Source organism: Ursus americanus, chromosome 13 (assembly GCF_024610735.1).
Source record: "Ursus americanus isolate L20-20 chromosome 13, mUrsAme1.1.p, whole genome shotgun sequence".
Taxonomy (NCBI): Eukaryota; Metazoa; Chordata; class Mammalia; order Carnivora; family Ursidae; genus Ursus; species Ursus americanus.
The window spans coordinates 9522029-9535519 of NC_142139.1; the positions used below are offsets into that span (position 1 = coordinate 9522029).

The 13491-nt window shown below is 40.3% G+C and overlaps 1 protein-coding gene across 1 annotated transcript in view; it reads left to right on the forward strand.

Annotated features, from left to right (window-relative positions):
* Positions 1–3817: 3817 nt before the first annotated feature.
* UGT8 (UDP glycosyltransferase 8) overlaps positions 3818–13491 on the forward strand; it is an 80085-nt gene continuing 70411 nt past the window's right edge. The window contains exon 1 of the mRNA XM_045799089.2: positions 3818–4381. The gene's annotated coding sequence lies outside the window, so the exon portion shown is untranslated. The remainder of the gene's footprint in view (positions 4382–13491) is intronic.

The window sequence follows — 13491 nt, forward strand, 5'->3', positions numbered from 1 at the left end:
TCTTTGATGTCATGTAGGACCACCTTCTTCTTTAAAATCTTGGCTGGTGTCACTGAGCCTCAATATCGGGCTATATAAGAATCCAGTATAGCAAACTTTCCAGTTCTGAAAAGCCAAAGGCCATGATTTGCTACTCCTGTAAGTTTTCTACAGCTAACTGTGAACGTTAGCTCATCATGAAGTTTTGAAAATTATTTTAAAAAATTTAACTTATGGGGTACTAGATTAGAGAGCAAAGTTTCGTTGAGGACATTTTCTAAGCATGAAAATAAATATTGCTTTAGAGGGACATATAGAATAAGCTAATAGCCACTGTCATATAATCAAAATTATTAAAAGCATAAGCTTTTTTGTCTTGCCTTTTATATGAGATATTCTTTTAGATGATTACAAAAAATCTTTTGATGAGAATCTGGAAGTTGTTAAGCGATCTAGCCATCTCCATTATTTCCACAGTTCCAGAAATCCCTCTCTGTTCCTCTAATCTTTCTTCTCTGTTACAATTTGATCCATAGATTAACATTTTCTAACATTGTCTATAATGCATAATAAAATTGAATTATGATGAAAAATGAAAAAATTGCTTTGCACATACTAAAATTCATGAAAAAATTAAATAATTTGCATATATGAAAACATGGAGCAGGGCACATTAGTATGTAGTGTATAATTGAAACTGAAAGGAAGATTTTTGGTGTGCCTGTTTTTATCTTACAGACTTTGTGCATGATCTTCATTCTGTTTGCTCTCGGGTTTAGTGTTCTTATAAATACAACAGGTCAGAATCCACAGGAAACAGGAATTAAAATAATGGCAAAGATTTAAAATTGGATACGTCGAGAATTACACCCCTTTTATCATGAAACATCTCCATACTATGGGTTGCTCATTGAGCCATTGTTCGGGGTACAAGAGGAGACACAGCAAGACAGGCTGGGTTCATTATGTGCTTCTTGAATTTCAAGGGTTCTCCAAATGGCCAGGTTGCGTTTATGTATTTCAACTTTTTCTCTGACCAAGATTTATACTGCACTATGAGATCCGGTCTGAATAGTCCTAGTAATTCAGGGCATCATCTTTGACTCAAACGTCAGTTCCCAGTTTTGTTACTTTCCAGCTGTGATCTTGAGTAAGTTTCATTCTCCAGCTCTCTGCTACTTTACCCTCAAAAGGGAAAATAATAGTACCTACCTCCAGAATTTTTATGAGGACTAAATGAGATAACTCTTGTTAACTATTTAGCACTGTGCCTGGAATACACTCTGAAAACTCAAGTAGAAGCCATAAGAATCATTATTATTATTATGGGGGGGTGCAGCATCAAATTAAACCTAATGAGTCTTTGGATACACTCAGCTCCAAAATACACAGTCCTATTTCAAGGGGTCTTGGCAGAACTCAAAGGTCTCCTTTGTGAAGTCAGTGATCTTTTAAGTCATATGGTGCCCCATTGCAATATATTAGAATATTTGGGAATGTTAGCAAAGAGGTGTTGGGATGTACAGCCACCCATATTTCTTCCCATGATTGAACCTAAATCCATTCTGCTGTACTCTACATTATATGGTCTACGTTACGGGGTCAACTGATAACAAAATCATGCCATTTATAATTGACTGAAGTTCAATTCTAGGAAGTTTGGTTCCAGAGTTTATGGTAAATAATCACCAGGCTAAGCTAATATCCCTCATAGGTTATGGTTTATTAAAAAAAAAAAATCACATAGGGCCAACTGGTTAAAGATTCATAACAAGCATTTTTAAGAAATTAAGAGTTGAGTATACTGATAACACATGCTTATAGAAATAATGAGGAATTTTACTATCATACTTCACATTGGCTAGAAGTTCCTTACTATAGAGACGCTGTCCAATTCAGCATTTTATACACAAAAATGATATCAGCATTTTATACACAAAAATGATAGGGAGGACTTGGTATGAAAGTGAACGGGAACTTGGAGGATGAATTAAATATGGGAAATATGCATTCTATCTTAAAGAGAAGTAGAAAATGCTATCATTATTTGCATTATTCAGTCAATTAGCCAATGATATTAAGTGCTAGGTGCTGGTAGATTTTTTAAAAAAGAGAATCTCACCAATTTCTTTTATAACTTACAACCTCAAAAATGTAATTCAACTATTTATACAATGATTGAGTTAACTTGTTTTAAGTTATAGAATGTCCTTTGAGTGCAGACCTGTGAGAAATTCAGTAATCATTAGATAAAGACAATGGAAGGCACTACGGAGAGCACAGAAACAATACGCAGGGACATACCCACATACACTATAGTAATGCATTTTCTTTCCAAAAGTTTAACAAAAATCTCATATGATGGTCACTTTACATGCTTTAATTAAGCAAAGGAATGTGACTCAAAATTTTAGAAAGGTTTTCATAAAATAAAAGGTAAAGTTTCTGCTTAATTTCTAATGAATTTTTTTAACCAAGAGTTTACATGTGTATTATCAAAACAATGGCTTGCAATTGCTTGAACAGTTGCTTGAAGCTTGACCCTTGAGAGAAAAGAGTTTTTAAAGAAATGCTTAAGTTCTTTTGTGTCAGATCATTATCAGCTATGTTTAGTATTTATTATTTTTAGGGTTTTTTTTTAAAGCAAGTTAAATAAAAAGTAAAAAATGGGATGGTAATCTTTTTCCAGGTACAAAGACTGAGAACATAGTTCCAGTGTTTTTCACAATATTTCAAATTTCTAATCTGCGAAGACGGAAATCACATTCCTTTTTGAACTCGGCATTTGAAACTCTCTGTATCAGTGAACATTCTTTAGCACATGGGCTTTAGATCCTGGACTTATTAAATATAGGTACATTAATAAAATGAGAACAGTGGTGTATATTAGTGTTTTTCCTCCATTTATCATTAAGTTATAACATATACAATAAAACATAATTTCCGGTTTCTTATCTAAGTGCAGTGTCCCAACCTATTTCCAAAATTCGGTTCGAAGCAAGGAAAGAATGGCCTGACTTGGCTTTTTTTTTTACTTCCAGTGTTTAAACGTATAACGTTTGTGCGCAGTGGAGGCATTTTAACTTTTGGAGTTTATGCCCGACATGATTTTTGCTTTTCTGAAAGTTGTAACATAAACAGTTCTGCTCACGTCGTGTATCCATCTATTGAATACAATGCCGATAGGGCTTAGAGGAAATCGAACAACGTTATTAGGTTTTCCTGGTTCCCAGGAAGCTCACAGTCTACCCTCAGACTCTTAAAGGCGCTTGGACTCTCAGGTCTGAGGCGCCACAAGAGGGCTGCTCTAGCAGGCCTGGGTACGCAAAGTTGCTTCCTGGCCGGAACGCCAACTTGGCAAGGATCTGCTGCTGGCAAACACAGATTCGTAAGGATAAAGTCGCCACAGACTCAACCAAGCAAAGCATAAATGGCCCTTTCAGCATGAGCCTGCGAGGAGGGATGTTACTGAGCTCAGCAACCCAAATTACTTTTTCCGGGATCCCCAAACTCGAGTTTTTGTGGTGGTTGTTGTTTGTTTTAACGCTTTCGGATTCACAAGGCAGGTGCCTGATCACCTAACCCTCCCCTCTCTTTCTTTCGCGTATTTCCTCTACCTCCTTGCCCAAGTTCAACTTTTTAATGGGTTCTAGAAGAGCACAGTAGGCTAAGAGGCTGGGAAGGTGAGAGAAGGCACGCTACCACCACGCTGATTCCTACCGCAATAGCGTGATGGGGGGGGGGGAGGCGGGCACGGGGATCAGAGGGGTGGTGGCAGAAAGGGCACAGGGCACGCCTCGCGGGGGGAACAGGGGGCGGGGCCACGTGCCAGTCCCAGGGTTCCCAGCTCGGGTGCGACCGGAGGGCTCCCGAGCGTCCCAGCCTGCCAGCCGACGGCCGCTCCGCGGACGAGCATCCCTGTCCCAGGACCTGCCCCTCGCCCAGCCCGCGAGCGCGTCGCACGAAGGCGCGTCCGCATCCATGCCCCGGCCCGGGGAGCAGAAGGCGTTCGCAGACCCAGGCGTGTGATGCGAGGCTGAGCGCGTGGCATCCGCGTCGCGCCCGGCCGAGCCGGACGCGGGAGGAGAGGGGCGCGCTCCAGCTCTTCTAGCGGTGCGCTGGGCGGGGCGCGGCTTGGGGGGGCCCGGCCACCCGCGGGAAGCAGCAGAGGAGCAGGCGCGCTGCGGACCCGAGGGAAGGCACCGTTAAAGCTTTGCATCAATTGTGAGCCCAGTGAGTCCGTCCTAAGCTAACACACTAACTCTACAGCCTCCCTCACGCCCCCAAACCACCGAAGGCGGCGACACCTGATCCAGCGCACAAACACGGGTCCCTTCTGTCCCCGGATACAATTACGCGGCAGAGACACATTCAAACTCACGCGCAGCAGCCAAGAGCCGAGGTAAGTGGAGGGACCGCGCCGTTCCAGCGAGAGGAAGGGGGGCGGGCTGGGAGGAGGAGATGGGCGTTGTTTGCTCCCAGAGGTGAGTGCTGGGCGAATGGCTGCGATCCAGGGGCGGGGGGCTGGGATCGGAAAGGGCAGATGGGATTGGGCTGAGTAAGATAGGGAATGAGGAGTGGGGGTGGGGGTAGGGAGAAAGGTTGAGGGACCGTGGAGGAGGTCTTTCCCAGCTGTCCCCGATAGCTCCCGTACTCCTTTTTTCTCCCATATGGCACCCGTTCGAGGGTCTTCTTGAGTTCATGCGTGCTGAACTCGAGAGGGGAGGGGATAACCTGGCGCGGATCTGACGGAGGACCTTGCACTTGACCCTGGAGGGATGGGCATCGGGGAGCCCCAAGGCCGGAGCTGGCTGCCGGCAAGGATGGGGGACCAGGAAGTTTCGGACCTTTCCTAACAGTCTTCTACTTCGTCCTCTCCCTAAAGGGAAACTGGGTGTGTTGGGGGTGGGGAGTGCCCCGGGGCTGCGCTCGCGCGCGTGCACACACACACACACACACACACACACACACACTCTGGACCTTTGAGCATCTGTCGGAGCCCACATGCCCGCGCGACCCCCCAGGAATGTGTAGTGGTGGCAGGCTCGCGCGCGGGTTCACACGCGGTTGAAAGAACCATGCGGCGTGCCCTTGCATTAGAGAAGCCTGTGTGGGCTGCCGAGGATAGAGAGGAGTTGCGAGAAGGGCGTGCTGCAGGAAGTAGGGCGCCTTCCACGGGCTGGAGGAGCGGCGAGGGGGCCTGGGATGCGTGATTTGGGGTTGTAAGAGGCGAACCGCATATGAAGGCGCAAGTATGTGCAGTGCGACGGGGCAAAAGGACATGCAGAGGTGGGGAGGGGCGTACCCAAACTGTACGTGTAAACTCAGTGGTTTAATTTCAGGTTGATAAAGTTGAGTATGGTGAATGTACTACTCTGCAGCACTTCCTTAGGGAAAGAACCGCCTCTGTACCTGAACCTGTACCGCTGGTTCCCGTCACCTGAAAGCATCCCGGGGCGCTGGGGAGGGGAAGAGGGTGGGAGAACTTCTGAGAGTCCCGCAGACTAACTCATTGGAAGGCTTGATCACGTCAAGCAGCCATTCTTAAGGAGAGGGCGTCTCTCTAGAGGACGGGTGGTGGGAGGTGTTCTCAACCAGGAATGACCCCGAGTCACCTCTATTATGAGTCAGTGTTAGAGATAGCCTTTTATTTCAGGTGGGTTCCACCCAGAAAAAAATCAAACAAACAAACAAAAACACTACTCTAAAAACAGTTCCTCTCAGGCTGTCACCTTGTATATTGAGTTTTTTTAAGATTAATAGCCCAAAGGTGTGGCTGTTTGACTATATGCCAAGCGTGCTGTGGTTTCTTCTTCTGATAATTTCATATTCGATAAAAGGTCTCCATTCAGAATTGCTGTGGTTTATATCTTTAGGGGGAAAAATGACTGCCATTTGAAGGAAGTATAGAAAGTCCTTTCTAACTGGTATTCTAATCATATTAGGATTAATCACATTTTACTCTCTGGAGATTTTTAAATTAATTGAAGAGTCAAGCACTTCAATGTTATATGATAAGGGATTCCAGAATTTGTTAACTAAGCTAAATCATAAATCAGCATGTGGGGTTTTTTGTTGTTGTTTTTTGTTTTTTTTTTTCAGTCCCAAAGAGGAAAACAGTGGATTTAGTTTTCTTCTGTAAAAACTATCTCCTGGTAGTTAGTTTGAGGTTTTGCTTTAGGAATGTAACTCTGTTCAGCAACTATTCTAGATAATTCCAGAGGGAAATACTCAGTATTATTTGATTTGCCTGCCACCCAGAAAATAAAGGTGACATCTAGTGTGTGATTTAGTGCCATAGGACTGTTTAAAAACTACAGTGAAGAGTGATGCGTTGACATTTGGTAAAAGCTTAATAGTGTTTTAGTAGCTGGGCATAACTGAGTAGAAACAAAGTTCTGACTTTTCTGGATAATACTACTATAGAGATTCAAAGTCTTTAAATCTATAATTTCCAGAGCTCTATGCTTGTTGTATTATATGTGATGCACTTATTAGGCTAAGTAAACCAGTGGAATAAATAAAGATACTTACAAAAAATTTATTTCATATAAAATCTGTTTTTTGTGTAAAGAGTTTGACAGTTAACATTTAATTTAAATTACTTAAAACATTTCATGATACCTTATCAGCTTAATTACCACTTAAATATTGATGACAAAGGAAGAAAATAACTATATTCCCAATTCTCAAACTCCTTTTCAAAGTTTTTTATGTATTTATTTATCAAATAGTATTGAGTTGGTGCTGTTTAATTCAGCTAGATTTTCAGAATATACCAGGAGAATAAGAACTTTTTATTGTTTTTGTAATATATAATAATACTCCATTTATTGCTATTGATACTATCTGGGTTTTGCTTATTTACATGAGTGCATTTTCTCCATGGCTGATCCCTCCCATGATCAATTAATTACTGAAAATTAAAAATTCAGCTATTAAATAATTTCTAAATCTTACATTCTTACTTGCTTCCCTGGATTTAAGTTAATTTTTTTGTTGGCTTGTCTTTATGAGCATGAATTCATAAAGAATTGAATAGTGCTATTCGTTGAGGTGTATAGAGCTGTTTTTGTTTATAGTAAATGGTCTCAGTCGGCCCTGTTGAAATACTAGATTGGAGACAGAAGTACTATTCTCCTTTTTATGGTTTTTCTGGGTCCTCTTTCTGTTATCAGCTATCACTTTCTACTGCTGTCAGGCTGTGAGCGTGTCCTGCTGCTATATTATCTGTTGTCTTTTTTTTCTGTGAAATGATGTGGACTATTGCCCGAGTATAAAGCCTGTGCACTTTGTGACAGGTACTTGCTGTCCTCATGCTTTATTTCTGGGCTGGATTGTAAGCTGTACGGCTGAGGTTCCTAGTGGGACTAGGATGCCCTCTCTACAGATGGTTTTAATGTTGTTGTTTTACAGAATGTTTTGTGTATGAGATCTTTAGAAGGATGTCTTCATTTCAGACAGTTCAGTCTACTGAAAAGTCTTGCTTTTCTGAAAAGTTGGAGTAGCCCTTAAAAAAAGTTTACTTTTCTTACAGCAGGCCCAGATTATCTTTGTTTAGGAATATGTATACAGTGATGTTTTCTATACCACTTTCTGCCATCGAAAAAGCTAGCCATATGTAATATTGGTCATATTTTTCTACTCTGGAGTAGAACGTGTGTTTGGGTAATCTTGATCACCATACTTGAAGTGAAGTCAATCATTTCAATATTAGTTTGCATATCTACCTATGGAGGAGCTACACAATCAAATTAGTTTGAATAAATTAGTTTAACTTAGTCTTGGAGAACAGTAGTAATCAGCATTTTCCTAACCTAAAGCATTTCACAAGCATTCATTCTTTTATTCAGCAAATATTTTTTAAAAGCATACTATGCTCTTATGCTCTGGGAATAATACGACGCAGAAGGCCCTGGAAGGGCTCTAGGTTTAAGAGGTTAGATAGATTGAAAACAAACTAGTTTCAGTAAGTGCAATATAACGCTGTATGGTCTATGAGTGCTGTGATAAAGATATGCAGAGGGCCCAGAACAGGCATTTAGAAGTGATCAGAAAACTAGAGAGGCTTCATAGAGAAGGTGACGTAAAAGTCAGTATAGGCATGGGCAAGGTCATGGGGGGCTGTTTGCCATCATAAGGAGTATGCACCATTTTCTGTTCAAGTTTGTTTCAAACAAAGGAGTGATATGATGCAAAGATAGCTCTCACAGCCATCTAGAAGGATGAATCTGAGGAATGTGAGACAAGAATGGTGGTTTAGAAGGTATTGGAGTGATCTTGTTGAAGACCTTATACCATAGTGGGAACAGTGAGATGAAGAAAAGAGTTTGGTCACATAGATGTTAAGGTAGGAGAATCTCCAGGATCAGGTGAGTGATTACATGGCCAGTGACATATGAGGCAGGTCGCAGGAGCAAGGATGATAGAGTTCAGTTTTGAAAAAGAGTGTGAAGTACCTACAGAAAACCCACCTGAAGAGCAGTGTCCAGTGGATCATTGCACAGGAGTTCTGAGTAGACAAGTCTTGGCTAGATAGATAAGGTAGATAAATGGATGGATGGAAGGATAGATAGGTGGAAAAATGGATAGATGGATGGATGGATAGATGGATGGATGGATGGATGGATGGATGGATGGATGGATGGATCATGGATGCTCTGAGCAGTTTTCAGTACCTGGGTGGTTGAAAAAAAAAAAAAAAAGGAAGTTGATATGCCTTCCAGGTCAGGTACAATGAGTAAGAGGGAGACAGAAACCTAGGGAAATCCTAAAATGTAACAGTTGGGTGAAAAAAAAGGGAGCGGTAAAGGATGAGAAGTAGAGTGAAAGGCAAGAGGAGAATGAGGGGAGAAGAGCTTTTTAGTAGCTGAAGGAGGAAAGAAGTTCAAGAAGTAAAATCAGGTCCTAAAATGAAGGGTATCAGACAATCTTGATTCTGCTTCTGACTAAACTCTGTGACCCTGAACTTAGAGCATAGTTCTCATCTATAAAAAGAGCATTAAAGTGCCTACGCCAAGTGGCTACTGTGAGGATCAAAGGAGATAAAGTCTGGCAAGTTCCGTACCTAGAAGGTCATTGGTTTGTGCTCAGTAAATGCTAGCTGGTATTTATGAAAAGCAGAACTTGGATTTGGTGATTAGTTGGTCTATAGAGACTATTGCTTTCAGCAGTACTTGCTTTCAGGGTTCAAGGAGGATGATTAAAGGTATATTTAAGATGAAAACTTGATCAGATTTATAGCCTTTGGCGGGGAAGCCAGTAGAATAGGGGCAATTGGAAATTTTGAAGGGAGCTGAGAGAGCACTGGAAGGCGTTCCTTGAGGAGAGGGTGGGAACTGCAAGAGCTCTGGGGAGTTGTCGGGATCCTCAGGAAAAGTCAGGCTTCTTTCTACCAGCCGGGAGGGTTCTGTAGCATACAGGTTGTTTTTTTAAAAGCATCTGGTAATCAAAAAAAAAAAAAAAAAAAAGCATCTGGTAATCAAATCATAGACATTTTAAATGTCTTGTTAAACAGTTTCTGGTAGTGTAAGTGAGTTCTAGTTTCTTAGTTAAATTAATAAGGGCATAGATTATTCATTTTAAAAGAGTCTGAACAGAAACAAAAAACAAGACAAATGATATTGAAACTGAACAAAGTATTTAATATTTGATGATTCAGAAGGCACTTCTGTATATTACAGGGGCTTAAAAGTCAACACTGTGGAAAGCAATTATTAACTTGTACAATAGGAGAAGGACTGATTCATTAAGTGTTTTTAAAAAATTAGGTGTACTATAGTAGTATTTAAAAATAACCTACTTTTTTCCCTTAGGATTTTCTCTATTTGGAGGAAGTAATGCTTTATATTGGAGATAAACATCTAAAATTAGATTTTCTGTTTTAGTATGTGGATGCGTTTTTCACCCTGTAATTCGAGAGCATTTTGAGAAAACGTTTGCACGTAGGAACTGGTTTGGGAACCGATCAACAGTTGAACATAATGCATATGATTTACTAATGGTCGTAAGGCATATTGGTGATTGATTAATTGGTTATAAATAATATTGATTTTTCTTTTTTAGTTTAAATTAGTGTGTATGTTTCAATACATACTTACTGTTATTCACCATGTGTCACTTGCTTAGATAGCTAGCACTTAGAGTATACATAGTTTTTAGAATTTCTAATGAAGGTTTTTTGAGTAAAATGAAATGAAATGTTCAGTATTTTTAAGGTGAATCATTATATGTAGAGTTTTTATGTGTTTAATGTGTGTGGTTTTTCATCTCTGATGATGTTCTTTACTTGAAATTCTCTAACCACACTTTTTGTTACCAGGACCTCTCTATTTTGACGTTGAGTTTTGGTGCTTTTTGTCCACTGCACTAACTCCCTCACAGTGTCTGGTCTCATTCTTGCAAAGCGTAGTGGTCTGTGTATTTTCATATTGTATATTCATCAACTCAGTTTTAGACTAGATACAGTCCTGCTCAGCACTGACTTAGGGAGATGACAAATGCCAGGTTGAAATTGACTTGGACACGTGTGCCATCCTTAGATTAGCATTTGGGAGTGCAGAGCCAAACAACAATGGAACCTTTGGATTTATGAATGGTGGGGTATCTAGGACAGCATAGGTCAGTTCCTACTCCTTGGCTGGAAATTTATATAAGTATTAAAACATTTGGAAAGAATGTGTAATTAGGAACATTTCAGAGATACTGTGTGGTTTGCTCTTAGTTCTGTGCTATTTATCTATATTGTTAGTAATCAAAATAATCACTGTATTGATTATATTTGCCCCGGCTTGATTTAGATAGCAGAAATACATCTATAGGTATTCCAGTTCACTAAAAAAATTTACATTATAACCGATTTGGTAAATATTTGCTCGATTTTGGAATAACATTAATACAAAATCTATGTAAAATTATTTTGCCCTTTTCAATTCAATTTCAATACTTGAAATGTTTTTAAGACCTTGAGTTATAATTTTTTAGCTGATTACGTTGGCTATAACTAGCTTTTTAAAATAATAACCGTGCTGATTTTCCTTCAAGTGAGAGTTTAGTTTAATAATATGTCCCCATGACTTAAAAAAAAAAACTTTTAAGGAAGTAGAATCAGGTGTACAAATATGCTATATTTTTTGTATGTTCCTGAAAAGTTGTATAAAAATTCAGTTTTTATAAACCAGATCATATGTATAGAATTTAAAATAAAGGTGATGGGTATACAGATGTTTGTTAATCTTTATACTACTTTTCTGTATGTTTGAAATATTTTACAGTAAAAAATGTGGACAAATGTGGACACTAAGCATATCAGTGTACCCAGAGACTTTGCTATTTAAAGCAATATCAAAGTAAATCTTTCCATAAAAAGAATCCTCTTTGGATTAATCTGTTTGGCAAATTCAAATTTTCCCAATCTACTTAAGCAAATACACACCACCCACACCAGCAGCAAACTCCGGGCACACCTCTGTACCTCATTTTGAATGTGGTTGCGTCCACCAGAATTTCCTAAACTTCTAAATTTAAGATAAAGGCTTAATGTGAGCCTCATCATAATATCCCTTATTCTAAAGAGGAGACACCAACAGAAGGATTTGTGTTTTTGTTTTTTTGTTTTGAACCTGCAATGGAATGAATGATTCGGTAGTGTTGCCTTCCTGTTTTGAGAGAGTTGCTCTAAGATTGGATAGTCAGGGCCCGACCTGCAGGCCCTACCCCGTGGGTTCTCAGGCAGAAGGGCCACTGTCCTTTACATAGCTTTTGCATTTGTGCTGCCGTACCTGTTGTTCATTTGTACTCACCAGCCAATCAGGAGAGCGGGACTTAGAGAAAAACTAGTCAAACAGGTTTGCCCGTCTATTTAAATGGGGGGGGGAGCAGTGAAATTTGTGGATAAGGTCAAGGGTGAAACTATTTTAAGGAATATTAATGCTGATCACTGACTCTTAGTTTCTCCAGGGTTTTGAAAAGACTTTGGGGGCATTTGTGAGAATATATCTTCACTAGCTAGAGTGAGAGTAAAGAGAACTGAAAGAAGTAATAGGGAATTAGACCAACGTGAACAGAGGGAAAGGAAAAACAATAGTGGAGGGGAAAAAAAAAACAGCTAGAGGAGGAGGACAAGTGTTTCAGTGTCCCTTCTAGGCTTTGTGTAAGCCTTGATCTGAGAATGAATTAAAACAAGCGAACACCTGTGGTCTTCAATATCCAATATAGGGAATACTCTACTAGGTCAGGGCTGAGGCCTCCAGGGAATATTCGTGGGAAAATGTTGTAGTTACCATCTCTTAACACTAACTTTGTCTTGGAAGTATGTAGTTCCCTTGAGCAAGAGTAAAATATTACATTCATACAGCTTTTTTGTAGCTTGTAAATCTCTTACTAATACACTCTTAATATTTTATCCTCAATCTGCCCCTGAGCGCCGTCCAGTAGGGAGTCCTATTTTACAAACCATGACCTGGGGGTGCGGAGCTCTCAAGTAATTTCTGGAGGTCACTAGAACAGTCCGTGAGGGTTCGATGTTGGAACACAGGCTTCTTTCCTAGAGCAGGGCCCTGGAGATACAGCTCACCACCTGCTGAAACCGGGACCTCAGTGAAATGACCTTTAAATAAGTCTTTCTTTAGATCCCACCAGAGTCTCCTTACCCACTCATGGAGATTTTCTTCCCCTTTACCCTGAGATGGTTGGCTATTCACGCTCATGTATTGCGTTTTTATTTATAAATAGATGATACAGATTTGCAAGTCTAGCGCTGAAGTATTAGGTACTCCTTCTTTGTAGAGTCTTGACAGATAATTACATGTATTTAGTTTTTTATTTTATATTTATATCTGAATATAAGCACGTCTGATGTCATGAAACAGTAATTGGAGAAACAAATGATCTGACTTAGGAGGCATTTGAATTGCTCCCTTCCTCCCCACCCTCAGATAAGACATTTTATACCAGTTAATTCAAAGCACCAGTCCAGGCGGAGTTCTTTTTTCCCTCCTTTGTGCTTATTTCCTCCTTTGGTAATTGGCAAAATTCTCTGGTTCGAAATGTCTCCTTTTCTGTCTGCTTCTGGGCAGGGCAGTAGGAGCGGGGATAGGAATAAGAGCACATTTTGAGGAATCTCTTCAGCCAAACTAAAAAGAAAATAAACACGTTTGGTAAGACTGTTTGTAAGAAATGATGCCTGACTCTGCTATTTGCCTGCTAAAAAAATTTTTTTTTAAATTCTTAAGAGCACTGAGAGGTAACTATGTTATTTTGATCAGTTAGACCTTAGCATATGCTTAGGAATATCATTTTTTGTTCAGATTTCACAACTATGCAAAATATACAGAAACAAGTTCCTCTGGCTGTCCTGCTCCTTCTGCTGTTCCACTCTCCTCCTACACCTTCGGGCCCTTCTGGAGATAAAGTCCCTGTCTTTTGGGGGGAATTCAGCAGAGGGATCCTAGTGATTGGGTTACAGATTGGAGGGAGGGGTGTGGGTAAATGTGTGTGTGAGGGGGGGTAGAG